At 39.8% G+C, this 13,862-nt stretch overlaps 1 protein-coding gene across 3 annotated transcripts in view; it reads left to right on the forward strand.

The window, feature by feature from the left end:
• Positions 1 to 7,698: 7,698 nt before the first annotated feature.
• LOC132399879 (proto-oncogene tyrosine-protein kinase Src-like) overlaps positions 7,699 to 13,862 on the forward strand; it is a 217,714-nt gene continuing 211,550 nt past the window's right edge. For 2 of the 3 annotated variants that reach the window (XM_059980747.1, XM_059980746.1), the window contains exon 1: positions 7,699 to 8,052. The gene's annotated coding sequence lies outside the window, so the exon portion shown is untranslated. Of the gene's footprint in view, positions 8,053 to 9,026; positions 9,048 to 13,862 lie in introns of those variants that run through there. The other variant, XM_059980748.1, reaches the window with a different exon arrangement.

Here is a 13,862-nt window from a genome sequence, read left to right on the forward strand (position 1 = left end):
TTCTGTCTGTGCTGTGGCAAATAAGGTTATCTATGCTGGTTCTGGAGCCTGATGGTTGAGGGGTAAAGTCTGTTCCTGAACCTCATGGTATGTGGCATAGGGGTCCTATATCTCCTTTCCAATGGTAGCAGCGAGAAGAGAGCAGGGTCTAAATGGTGGCAGTCCTTGACGATGCATACTACTTTCTCATGGCAGCACTCTTTGCAGATGTGGGCTTAATCCAAAAGGTAGATTTCACATCTGTATAGAATCTAACTGAGTTTTATTCAATTGAAACCAATGATTTATACCACTGCTAAACTTGTAATGGAATGCACTAAGGTATAACAGAATAAATGTTATCAAGCATCACACATTATATCATACCTGATGATACCTCCTTCGTCATATATTTAGGAAGATTATTTTTCCCAGGGTGGAAATTTTTAAAAAAGAGGACATAGTTTTTAAGTGAAAGTGGTAAAGAGGGAAAATCTCTTTTAAAAAGAGATTTATAAAGCAGGTCTTTTATACAGAGTGGTAGGTGCCGAGAATGTGCTGCCAAGTGCAGTGAAGGAAATAGGAAATAAACAGGCAGTGAATTGAGGAATATAGACTATGGTTAGGTCAATGAGATTAGTTAAATCGGCATGGTTAACACAGGCATAATGGGCTGAAAGGCCTGTTCTTGTGTTGTACTGTTTTATCTTTGTTGAATTTTGTGTGAAGGATAATAATACCGAGCCAATAAAATAGCACAGTAGAGAATAAAATGCCACCCAAATGGTGTCGGAGGATTCACTTCATTTTCTGCATTAATTTAGATTCAGTTTATTGTCTAGTGGAAAACAAGGGGAAAAAACTGCTCAGAGGGGAAACTCTTGAAGAGGAGAGAAGGGAAAGATAAATGGAAAAACTCTTTCAAAAATATTTCATTTGTCCAACAGTCTGAATAATTTCTGTGTGCTACAAATTCATGATTTAGAATGAAGATTTAAATTATTTTAGCTATTTCCCCAAACATGCAGAATATATATAACCCAGAGGAGCTGCCCAACCCTATTTCTGGTACAGACTATAACTGATTCACAAACTCTTAACTACTGAGTTTTCCAGACAGTCAACCAAATCAAAGGATGAATCATATGCAATATTTCCAAATGATGTTTGATCTTTTTGCATTTCATAACACAAACCTTTATGAATTTAATGAGTCAACAAATGTGTACTTTTGGAAATAGGACAAGTTTGCATACTCATCTTTTCAAACTGTTCTCCATCAAATCAGTTCCTTAAGTTCAGGCCAATCTCAAGTAGTATGTCTTATTAGTATGATTTTGTCATGTTGAATTAAAGAGAAAATATTGACAATACTCAGCAGGTCACGCAGTATCTGGAGAGAGGAACCAGCATGAATGCAGTGGTCGATAGCCTTTCATTCACATTATTATTCTTTCCATGTTAAAGGTGAATTAATAACGTACATTATTACTTACCAATATACAACATTCTAACAGCTGAATATTGAGCAGGATAACATTGGCTAAACAAGGTCATTTTGTAGTTACATACAGCGGGCATTGCTTGATCCTCCATTAATCAATTACTTGTCATCATTAATTTATTTAATTAGAAAGTTGGATCTGTTATCTTTTCCAGTTTGATAGCTTTTCTGTTAAGGTATCTGATTTCCTGACACATGTTAATAAATATAAATATAGCATGGAAGCTTAGTATTACATTGTTTTAATAACTTCTGGGAATTAGTGGAGGTTTTTTTTTTATCAGAGCCTTGTCTTATCAAATTTAAACAGACAATAATGAGACCAGCAATGACCAAAGAAGTATTTACTTGTTAATGAAGATTATGTAAACTCTTGCAATTTTATTAATGCACTTTCTGCTGGATTATGTTTCTATTCTGTTTGAGTACTTGAAAAATAACCAGACCCATTAATCTATTGATTTTGTATAACCATGAAGAACATCTCTGATGTTTTGGGATAACAATTGCTTATAACATTTTATTATAATTATTACTTAACATCTAAAGTATGCAAGTAGTAATTAGGATCTACATCACGAACCAATAATTCTAGTCAAACTTTTTAACTGGCTATCCAGGTGTTTAACCTACTCAAGAAAGGATTTGCAGGACAACTTTTTAAGAATGCATTCAGTATTTATAACTTGCTATAAAAAGATAAAGTATTTTTGAGTTTATAAAAGAATTTATGTTTAAATTGAAAAGGAGTAACCAGTCGATGTTTCAGGCCATGTCTCTTCTTCAGAACCAAAGTAGGATCTTGGTCTGAAACATCGACTGTTTATTCATTTCCATAGATGCTGCCTGGTCTGCTGGGTTGCTTCAGTATTCCGTGTGAGCTGCTTTGGATTTCCAGCCTCCACAGAATTTCTTGTGTATTTGATATAAGTGTTAATAGAATTGAACAGTAAGCAATAGCTAGGTGCTAACATTTTGAATCCTATTTCAAAGCCTATCTATATTGAAAACTACTTGCTTATTACACTTGCCTTGTGAAGACCTTGGCAGTCTATTAAAGATGAAGATGAAATTTATCTTCAAGAATATGAGAAGAAAAATGATTCAAGGTTCAAATCAGAGCTCACAAAATGCTTGGAAAATAAATCAGTGACTATTATTAACATTCATTCTAATAGACTAAGCAGATACAGTTAACAATATCTAATGTATTGCAATCACGACACATATACATATATTATAACCTGAAATACAATTAACATGGCATATCAAAGTTACTCAATGTTAATTGAAATCTTTTCACAAAGGAATTCATTATTACGACCATAGCTTATTGAAACAGATAATGAATCAGTTGTAAGACCGATGAAATCCACTGAAATTATTATCCTGATAGAATGGAAATGGGGAAGGATATAAGTAATTTTCCATTATCAGTCACTCTTTCAATACTTACTGTACATATTCAGTATATTCAATCATTAATTAGATTTCATTATTTTCAGATTTTTTAAATCTTTCTGTAAATCTTTCTAATTTCTTTAAGATATTTTTATCTACTGTCTTGTGCTACCTGCACTTAAGTATCATGAGTTTGATTAGAACAGTAACAGAATTTAAAATTCAAGTACTATTGTGTATGGGAATTTAGATGGATTTTTCATCCGTATTGCAGATAGCAATTGAGCCAGACAGCTAAATGAAGACTTAATTGGAAGCCTCTCTAGAACAACAAGTGACTATAGTTGAGGGTAGTTGTCTACATATACAACAGCTACTTGTACATTGTAACGCACACAAAATGCTGGAGGAACTCAGCAGGCCCGGCAGCATCTGTGGAAAAGAGTAAACAGCTGACCTTTTGGGCCAAGACCCTTCATCAACCTGATGACCGTATGTATGTTTTGGACCTGCGTCCAGATGAAGGGTCTCTGTCCAAAACATCAGCTGTTCACTCTTTTCCATAGGTGCTGCCTGGCCTGCTGAGTTCCTCCAGTATTTTGTGTGTATTACTTTGGATTTCCAGCATTTTCGGATATTCTGGTACGTGTACATTATTTATAGGTTTGGTTTTTTATATTTATTGTGTTTTTTATTGTGTTCTTTATGCTATTGTGTTTTTTATGCTGCATTGGATCCAGAGTAACAATCATTTTATTCTTCCTTACTCTTGTGTACTGGAGAATGACAATAAGCAATTTTGATTCTTGAATCTTGAATGTAGTTGCACTATAAAAAATAGTTTGAATTTAATAGCCTTCTTTAATAGTTTTATATTACTCTATTGTAATTCGGTACCATAATAAAAATCACTGCTCTAACTGTACCAAGTTAATGACAGGAATACTTTCTGTTTGCTCTGTATGATTATTAGTGCAATTAATATTGTGCAGAATTTAATAATATTGATATACTTTTCTGTTGGTATTGTTTAATGTACATTCATTATTTCTTTCAAGGCTTCTGCTCTGAATAATTTATACCAATAATATTCTAAACAACCGGTAAGAAATATTGAATGCATTGGTTGGAATGTGTGGCTCCTATCACAGTACAGTTGACCTTTCTTCTGCACTCTTCATTCATTCGTAATTAAGAGCCAGACTACAGGGTCAAAAATCATAGAACAAGTGTCATCAGTGGCTCAATAGAACTCTCAGCATTTGTCAGAAAAGACTGAACATCTGACCTTCCAGTGACTTGAGCACATAATCTTGACTGGCAGTTGAGTACAATGTTGAGGAAATATTAAATTGTCAAAGGTGTGGACTTACAGTTTAACCACTAAACTGGAGTTCAGTCTGATCTCCCAGATGAATGCTGAATGTCCCTAGGCATTAATTTCAATATGGTCAATGCTAAGCACCCCCATTTCAGGGCAGTTCTTTCAATTCTCTAGGACAGCATTTAATACTCACACAGATTGGTATAGATATCGTCTGTTCACAGTTGTATATAGAACCGTGCTGTTTCTTGATAGGCTGGCGCACCTCTCAAACCACAGCAATAATTACAGAGCAAAAGTATGCTGTTGATTTTGAATGCCCTCAGGTCACGAACAGCACTACAGCAATGCTGGTTGTGAGTGTCATTGCCACAGCCAGTGCTTTTTCTCATTCCTAATCGCCCTGGATAGGTGTTGGTGATGTGCCCCATCTTTAACAACTGCAGTTCATATGGTGAAGATACTCCCTTGTGGTATTAACTATGGAGCCCAACATTCCCTCAGTACCTGGTGCTGCAGGCCTGTAAAGTTGGGAGGTGCTGATGAAAATTTATTGGTGAATGGCAGAAGTTGATATGCATCACATTCATAGGTTTTGGTTTGTTATGGTCACAGGTAGAATGAAAGGCTTGTCTTGCTTACTGTTCCTACAGATCAAATCATTACACAGTTAGTACAGAGTAAATAATAACAAGACAGAATAAAATGTAACAGCTACAGAGAAGAACAGGTACAGAATAGAGGTCATAATAAGGTAGATTGTGAGGTTAAGACTCCATGTTATTGTACTAGGGATCTACAAACGTTTGTATTTAGTAACTTTATTAGTTAAATAGAAGCTGTCATCGAGCCTGGTGGAGCAGCAGTGCTGAATGTGGGAAGTGGCAAAATGTGTACCAGTTAAATAGACTGTTTTTATCTGGATCTTTCCAATTTCAGGTAAGTCCCCTCCTCCATCTGCTTGTCATCCGCACACTACACATACCGGATCTCCTCTTTCCTTCTTCAACTGGCTCTATCTGCTAGTTGGCGAAGGTGTTGGAGATGTGTTGTTTATTGTTCTCCTCTTTTGTTATCTCAGCGTACTTATGTATGGAATGATCTGTCTGGACAGCACGCAAACAAAAGCTTTTCACAGTATCTCAATATACGTGACAATAATAAGCCAATTATCAATTATCTTCCTTTATTTGGTTCCACTTAACATCTTTTTTTATTTGCAGCCTCATCTGTCTCTTCCAAATTTCTATGTCTTCCTCCTCTCTCCCTTTATCTCATCTGGTTCTGTCTGCCTCTTCTATTTTATCTTTCCTGTCTCCATATCTGTCTCTACCTATCACCCACCAGCCACAGTCTCCTAACTCTACCCTTCCTCCTCTCTCCCCTGACTCAATCTATCCATGATCGCCCTCCTCAACTGGTTTCACCTTTCACAGATTCATCTGGAGCAGTAAATAAAGGACACAGGCCCTTCAGCCCAAGCAACCACAATGGCAGCCCTCGAGCCGCAATTTCCTTCATTCGGTTCATATCCCTGAAGCCGGCCACTCACGTACGCTAATCAAGAGATTATTAAATGATATTATTGTACCCACCTCAACCACTTCCACTGGCAGCTCATTCCACATACTCACCACTCTCTGTGTGAAAAAGTTGCCCCTGAGACCCCTTTTAAATCCTTCCACTCTGATTCTAAATCTGTGCCCCTAGTTTTGCTCTCTCTTACCTTGGTGTAACAGCCAATTCTAATCAAACCAATTGCAGCTGCTGGCGAGCCCACAGATTTGTTATACTTGTATTACACACCCTTAGCTCCAGGGATTGTTCCAAAAGTCGAGGATATGTATTCGGTCCTTTATTAGCAATAAGCAAACATACAATCTTGAAGTGATGAAACTTAAGCATACTTGTGTGTAAGTAATTGAAATTGAGTGGTCAACAAAAGATATGACACCTGCCTTGAACAAAGCACAAAGATGTAACTTATTCCCTTTGCCTTTACCTTGCCCCCAGTCGTGACTGGTTAGCACAATAAACATAGTAAAAGTGCAACACAGAATACAATGCAGATAGAGACCAGATGAGTGGCTCCTGCACTTGGGGAAAAGATTGTTGCCATCATAAACACAAGGAATTCTGCAGATGCTGGACATCCAAAGCAACATACACAAAATGCAGGAGGAACTCAGCAGGTCAGGCAGCATCCATGGAAATACAGATTGTAGATTGTGCAGCTTGTCATGTGTACTGTTTGTTCAGTTCCATGGATGCTGCCTAACCTGTTGAGTTCCTCCGGTATTTGGTATGCATTATTACCATCAACCTTGCTTATGCCTTGCATAATTTTAAACATCGTTGTAAATTGCCACTCATTCTCCTAAATTCTAAATTAGGTCTGGCCAACCCCTCCCAATAATTCTAGTTCTGGCACATCATCATAAATCTTATCTGAATTCTTTCCAACTTTAACCACAACTTTTCAGTAACAGGGTGACCAAATCCGTACACAGTACTCCAAGTGCAGCCTCACCAGCTACTTATTCAACTGCAACACTCATTACCTTTGCTGAAACAAGTGGGTGGAGGGAGGGAGGGAGGGAGGGCTGTTCCTTTCGCTGCTGCTTGTGTATGGGGGGGGGGGTTTGGGGTTCTAACATCTTCTGTCATTAATTCTTTGGGGGTGGGGTTTCTGCTGTTTGGTGGATGTCAGTGAAGAGTAGGAATTTCAGATTGTACAGTGTATGCTTTACCTGATATTAAACGGAACCATTGAACACAATGTGCCAGCTCAGAAACTCACTGCCCCGTCACTTGACAAGCTCCAAGTGCAGCCTCACCAGTGACTTATGCTCAATGGACAGTTTATTAGGTACACTTCAGGCTTTTGAATCTTCTGTTTGATGGGATAGGGGAGAAGGAGGAGGATTATTTCACCAGCCTTGCCAAGGAAGTGCCGGCAAGATTCAATGGAGGGGGAGGTGGTTTGTGCGACATTCCATCACACTAATCACTTCTTCCAAGTAGAAACTGAGGTGCGTGATAGTAGCCGTAGAATACTCCACCTACCTTTTCATAAATGCTATTCTCATGATTGCAAACCTGCCGGGGGCCGTAATGAGTAAACCGATCACGAAGAAATGGATCAACTAAAAAAGAGTTGAATAATGGAGAAATGGGGCAAAGAAAGCTGGGGGAAATGAGAAAGGAGAGCATACGACTGAGAAGGGGCGCAAACAAACAGGAGGTAACCAAGGCACTATGACCGAAGAGTGATAGCAGAAGGAATGAATCAGACAGCAACACAAAGAAAAACAGATGATAGTCTCCGTGCTTTGGCTTAAAGTCATGACGCTACACCACGTCCCAAATTCTAGTGGATTCCGTCTCAACCACGAGTGGAGCTGTTTGCTTTAATTTCGAGGATCAAAAAGGTGGTTTCTGCTGTGAAGCGTTTCCGGAGCAAGACTCGGCAATTATTGCACCGCCCCTCCCGCGGCTTCACCAGACTTGCACTCTGCTGATCTGCGAAAAGAGTAGTTTCCAGGTGAAGTGGCATGTCTTTGCACAGATTCGGCGTTTATCCGCTTGAGGAGGAATGAATAATTAAAAGTGCGGATCGCGGCGTGAATCGGGGCGGCGGTGCTTTTCAGACATCACTTGGGATTGGAAGGAGGTTCGTACTATTCAGCGGCTGCCGTTTGGGAACGAGGTCTAGCCCCCTCCAGCACGGGCATGGCGTCTGGGCTGTGAACCTACATTAACTTGGCGTTTCAATGACCGTTTCAGCCAGCGGCTGGCAGAGGAGACACGTGTCAGGGGCAGCTTTGGGGGAAGAGAGGCGAAGGTAAGTGACCTATTGTGGTAAAATTGATCAGCCCTTGAAAGGCAGCCAATCACACCCACCGGCGGCGGACCCCCCCCCCCCCCACACACACACACAGATCGGATTTCCCCAGGACCCCGCTCACTCTCTGAATCTGATCGACACCCACCAGCCCCCGCAGCTGAGCCGTAGACCCCTGCTTCCAGTTACCCTTTCGCTGTCTGATCTGCTCTGATCCCGCAGCGCGAAATATTTTCTCGGTGTGTGGTGTTGCTGTAAAGTTTGGTGCGTTTCTTTCATTTTGGCTGCATCGGAATGCGGTCCGACTCACCCCTCTTTTTAAAGGCTTCCCCCTTATTCATTGACTGTTAGAAGTCCGCCGATTTAGCCCATTCCAAGTGACCGTGCCTTTACCGTTAATTTCACTGGATTGACGAGGGAAGGTGCCACAGTATCTTGGTCTGGAACTGTCCCCAAACTTTCGCAGTCTTGTCTAATTTATCTTCTTCATAACAACGTGATAATGGAAATAGATTTACAACGTGGGGTATAATAGGACTTCGGCTCTGCCTACTTGTAATCTTATAATGTTGTACCGATAACTGATGCGTGCATTCGCACGTACGGGCGTGCACCATAGCCGGGAGAAATGGGCAAATCGATGTGATTATTCAGTATGAGCGCGTTTAATGATCTTTTTATTTATGTTGGTGATACACATTTGCACCATCCAGGGCGTGACGTATCTCGCCGGGCACTCCCAGTATCCCAGCGCAACGGGCTGCGCCCAGTGTACATAGGGTGAAGAATAAACGCAGCTCGTTCGTTTGCACTTGATTCATGCTTAAGTACCGCAAAAAAATGGCATTGAGTAAATACGTGTTGGATGCCCACTGAACCTGCAGCTCATCGTCCGGCGACGCCAGACACCCAAATAATCCCTCAGCAGAGTCTTGACAGTGAAGCGAATCCCGTTAGTTGAAGATGACCAGCCGATTGTCTACACCCTCGTTCGTGTACGTGCGTGTTTGTGTGTTTTCAGTCTGGGGGAATATCTGCAGAAGCATTGAATGGTATATTTTATCGTCAACATTTCCAGATGATCTTTTATTAGTGGAACAAAGAAACTTGTATCAGCAGAACGTGTTGGAAACACTCAGCAGGTCAGGCAGCATCTAGGAAAATAGAAGCGATTAAAGTTCAAAGTAATGTTTTAAATGGAAAAACCTTCAACAGAACCGTGGAGTTTATTGGCTGATTTGCTCTTATTTGCATATCCGGGTGCTCTAAAGTCCAAAGTGCTGGGTTTTGATTATCAGCAATCTCTTGGTATTTGCACAGCTGAACCATCTCTGGTGTTTACTCAGATATTGGGTATATTCCACGAATAAATATGGTCAAAAGCTGCACACTTCTTAAATAGAAAAGTTAAAGAACAAATAATCTCCTCATGCCTCTGTAACTTGCCAGTTTCTGATCACTTTTATATGGTTAAATATAAATTTGATTTTCAAAAGCAAAAGAAATATAAGAGATGTGGGTTGAAGCAATGGGGAAGTTAAACTTGTTTCTTGTTGAGTTGCCAGTTCCTGATTTGTGTAGTTTTACCTGTTTAAATACATTTTTGTTCAAAAATGAGAGGTGTGGGCTGAAGCAGAAGAGAAGTTAATGAATTTAGCTCATTCCAAATGAGGAACAAGCAGTACCAGTGACGTACATTTATAGTAAATTCTATTTCATTGTGTTGATTCCCCCCCCCCCCCCCCCCGCCAAACTAAGAAAAATTGTGATACACAATTGAGAGTTTATCACCCTGAAACATACAAACTTCTTATGAGGAGTTTAGATGAAGGGTCAATCATTTTCCTGGCCTGACTGTTTCAAACTGGGATCACTATCACAGAACTCAAAAACAGTTAGACCATAAGATATTGGAGCAGAAATGGACCATTTGGCCCTTTGGGTCGGCTCTGCCATTTCATCATGGCTGATCCAATTTTCCTCTCAGTCCCAATCGCTTGCCTTCTCCCCATATTCCTTCGTGCCCTGACCAATCAATTCCACAGATTCAACACTCTCTGCCTAAAGAAACTCCTCCTCATCTCTGTTCTAAAAGGATGCCTCTCTATTCTGAGGCTGTGTCCTCTAGTCTTAGACTCTCCCACCATAGGAAACATCCTCTCCACATCCACTCTATCAAGGCCTATCACCATTTGATAGGTTTCAATGAGGTCACCCCTTATTCTTCTGAAATCTAGTGAATACAGGCCCACTGCCATCAAACACTCTTCATATGTCAAGCCGTGCAATCCTGGAATCATTTTTGTGAACCTCCTTTGAACCCTGTCCAGTTTCAGCACATCCTTTCCAAGATGATGGGCTCAAAACTGCTCTCAGTGCTCCAAGTAAGGCTTCACTAGTGCTCTATAAAATCTCAACATTACATCCTTGCTTTTATAATCTGGTCCTTTTGAAATGAATGCTAACATTGCATATGCCACCTTCACTGCAGACTCAACCTGCAAATTAACCTTTAGGGAATACTGCACAAGGACTCCCAAGTCCCTTTGTACCTCCACCTATCTTCATATCATTGGCAAACTTTACAACAAGGCCATCAATCCATCACCCAAATCATTGACAAATAACATAAGAAGCATCTGTTCCAACACCGAGCCCAGTGGAACACCACTAGTCACTGGCAGCCAGCCAGAGAAGGCTCCCTTTATTCCCACTCTGTCTCCTGCCAATCAGCCACTGCTTTATCCATGCTAAAATCTCTCCTGTGATACCAATGGACTTGTAGCTTATTAAGCAGCCTTATGTGTGGCCCCTTGTAAAAGACCTTGTGACAATTCAAGTACACACCAACCGATTCTCCTTTGTCTATCCTGCTTGTTATTTCTTCAAAGAATTCCAGCTGATTTGCAGGCAAGATTTTCCCTTGAGGAAACTACGTGGACTATGGCCTATTTTATCATGTTCCTTCAAGTACCCTGAGATCTCATCCTTAATAATCGACTGCAACCTCTTCCCAACCACTGAGGTCAGACTAACTGGCGTATAGTTTCCTTCCTTCTGCCTCTCTCACTTCTTGAAGAGTGGAGTGACATTTGCAATTTTCCAGTCTTCTGGAACCATTCATTCCAGAATCTAGTGATTCTTGAAAGATTATTACTAAAGCCTCCATGGTCTTTTCTGCCACACTTGGGTATACACCATTGGGTCCAGGTGACTTATCTAACTTCAGATCTTTCAGTTTCTCAAGAACCTTCTCTCAAGTTATGGTAACTTCACACACTTCATGACCCCTGACACTTGGAACTTCCACCATATTGCTAGTGTCCTCCACAGTGAAGACTGATGCAAAACACTTACTCAGTTCATCTGCCGTTTCCTTGTCCCCCATTACTGACTCTCCAGTGGTCTGATATCCACTCTCACCGCTCTTTTACACTTTATGTACTTGAAAAAACTTTTGGTATTCTCTTTAATACTTTTGGCTAATTTACTCTTTACCTTTTTAGTTGCCTTCTGTTGGTTTTTAAAAGCTTCCCAATCTTTTAACTTCCCACTAATTTTTGCTGTATTATATGCCCTCTTTTTGGCTTTTATGTTGGCTTTGACTCCTCTTGTTAGCCACGGTTGTGTCATCGTTCCTTTAGAATACTTCTTCCTCTTTGGGATGTAACTATTTCTTGCACCTTCTGAATTGCTTCCAGATATTCCAGCCGTTGCTGCTTGTGCCGTCATCCCTGTCAATGTTTTTATTGTCAAATCAATTCTGGCTAGCTCTTCTCATGCCTCTGTGATTTCTTTCTCTGCACAGTAAGGCTGATCAACACCCTCACCCACTGACCCACCCACCACCATCACCAAGCAACATTTTCTGTCAGAATCCTTGTATGTACAGACACTCCTGTGCCTAGTGACTCTTTATGGACATACCATCCATTTATGTATATAATCTACCTTATTTATGTTATGCTTTTAAATTACTGTGTTCTTTGTATTATTGTTTTGTTTTGCTGCATCAGATTTGAAGTAACAGTTATTTCATTTTCCTGTACGCTTGTGTGCTGGATATGATATTCAAAAGAAAGCGCGAGGTGTACAGAGCTGAGAATCAAAGCTGCTTCATCCTGTGGATGATTAATCTTTGAAATTCTGTATTCATGAGGCTGTAGAAACTTTGTCACTGTGTACATTTAAGGCAGCAATCAGTAGATTTTTGAGTATTAGGGGAATCAAAGAATATGTGTTTGGTACAGGAAAGAGACGGGTAAAAAAATTAGCCACAGGCTTATTTAATGATAGTGGGCATGACCAGCTCAAGTAAATGGAACTTGCCTGCCTTTCTAATGGACATTTAGAGCTCTTCAGAAGTATCTTTACTCAGCATAGTATTTGTAAACTGAATTAGCTCCGAACAGTCTGTTCCCAACTCAGTCATCAGACCTTATTCTAACATTCCCAGCCATTAATTATATTAAAGGGAAGTGAGAGCTTAACAGTGGAATCAGTACTGATGAAGGTATATTTGTGCATTAGTATCAAAATTGTGCATCTATAATCTCCACAGTAAACCTATCAGACAGGGAAGATTGGAGAAGTTGGGTTGGTACTTGAGCAAAGATGGTCAAGAGGAGATTTAATGATGATGTACAAGCTCGCAAGTAGTTCAGGTGAAGTAAATAGAAGGTTGTTTCCATTGTTGGATGGTTCAAGAACCAGGTTTAAAATTTGGGCCAAAGATACAATGGAGGATACAAGGATTTCTTTAAACAGAGACTAATTATAATGTGGCATTCAGTTCTGGGAAGTGTGATAGAATATATGCTTTCAAAAGGGAATTAAATACGCATTTGAGAGAAATAGCTGTAGGGTGTTGGGGAGAATGGAACTTCTATGAAGCCGGAATTGGCTTTATGGGCTGAACGGCCCTGTTCTACGCTGTACCAATGCTATGATTCAGATCCCTTCTACACAAAATTAAGCTTGAACCGTACTTTTACTAATGAATTGAAATCTTTGCTCACAGTGACTAGATGAGCTGAATAGTTTGTGTGTGTGTCATGGATTCTGTGTAGCACAAATTAATAAAAGGATGTATGTTCTGATTTGTAGTTGGAGCAGTTTATCAAGGGAATGATTTCTATGAAGTTTCAATAGATTATAAAAAGTAATACATTTAAAATGTGTGGTTTTGAATTGATCATCCTGGACTCCTATCTAGAACACATGCAGTAGGGTATGGGGGTTGTGGCTGAGGAAGAAAATGCAATCATATAAAATTATGATATACAGCTAATTCTAATTTTATTAATTTTAGAAGCATTGAGATTATTTTTCACTTTTAATGTGACTATACAGGTTTCGTAGCCAGATTCCTTCCACTGATTTCCTTACTTTGCTAATTGAGCCAAGCTGTAATCTCTTGAAGGGTTAAATGAATAAGACAATTTCTGAATTAACCAATGAATGTGTTTTGCTGGTATAATCTGTGCTTATAAATATTTTAACTAACCTATTCCTGAAGCCCATCAAATTCTTGCTTTTTACATAGAGCTGGTGAAGCTGTGTATTTAGATCCTGAAAGGTGAATCCTTTATTTTACAGAGTCCCTTCTACTTAGGCAGCACCAAGTGTTCAAAGATCACTTGCTTCCACTTTGGTTTTGTGGGTCCTGAAGTGGTTAGTGAGGCCAATATGGGAACTTCATGCTCTTTCATGAATGGGTTGGGTGGTGACTAATGGGGCAGGTAGTTTGTGTGCTAGAACACGGCTTTCTGTATGGTCAGAAGATTACTTAGAAATCTGTGTTTTAGTAC

The sequence above is a fragment of the Hypanus sabinus genome, chromosome 9, assembly GCF_030144855.1.
Source record: "Hypanus sabinus isolate sHypSab1 chromosome 9, sHypSab1.hap1, whole genome shotgun sequence".
NCBI lineage: Eukaryota > Metazoa > Chordata > Chondrichthyes > Myliobatiformes > Dasyatidae > Hypanus > Hypanus sabinus.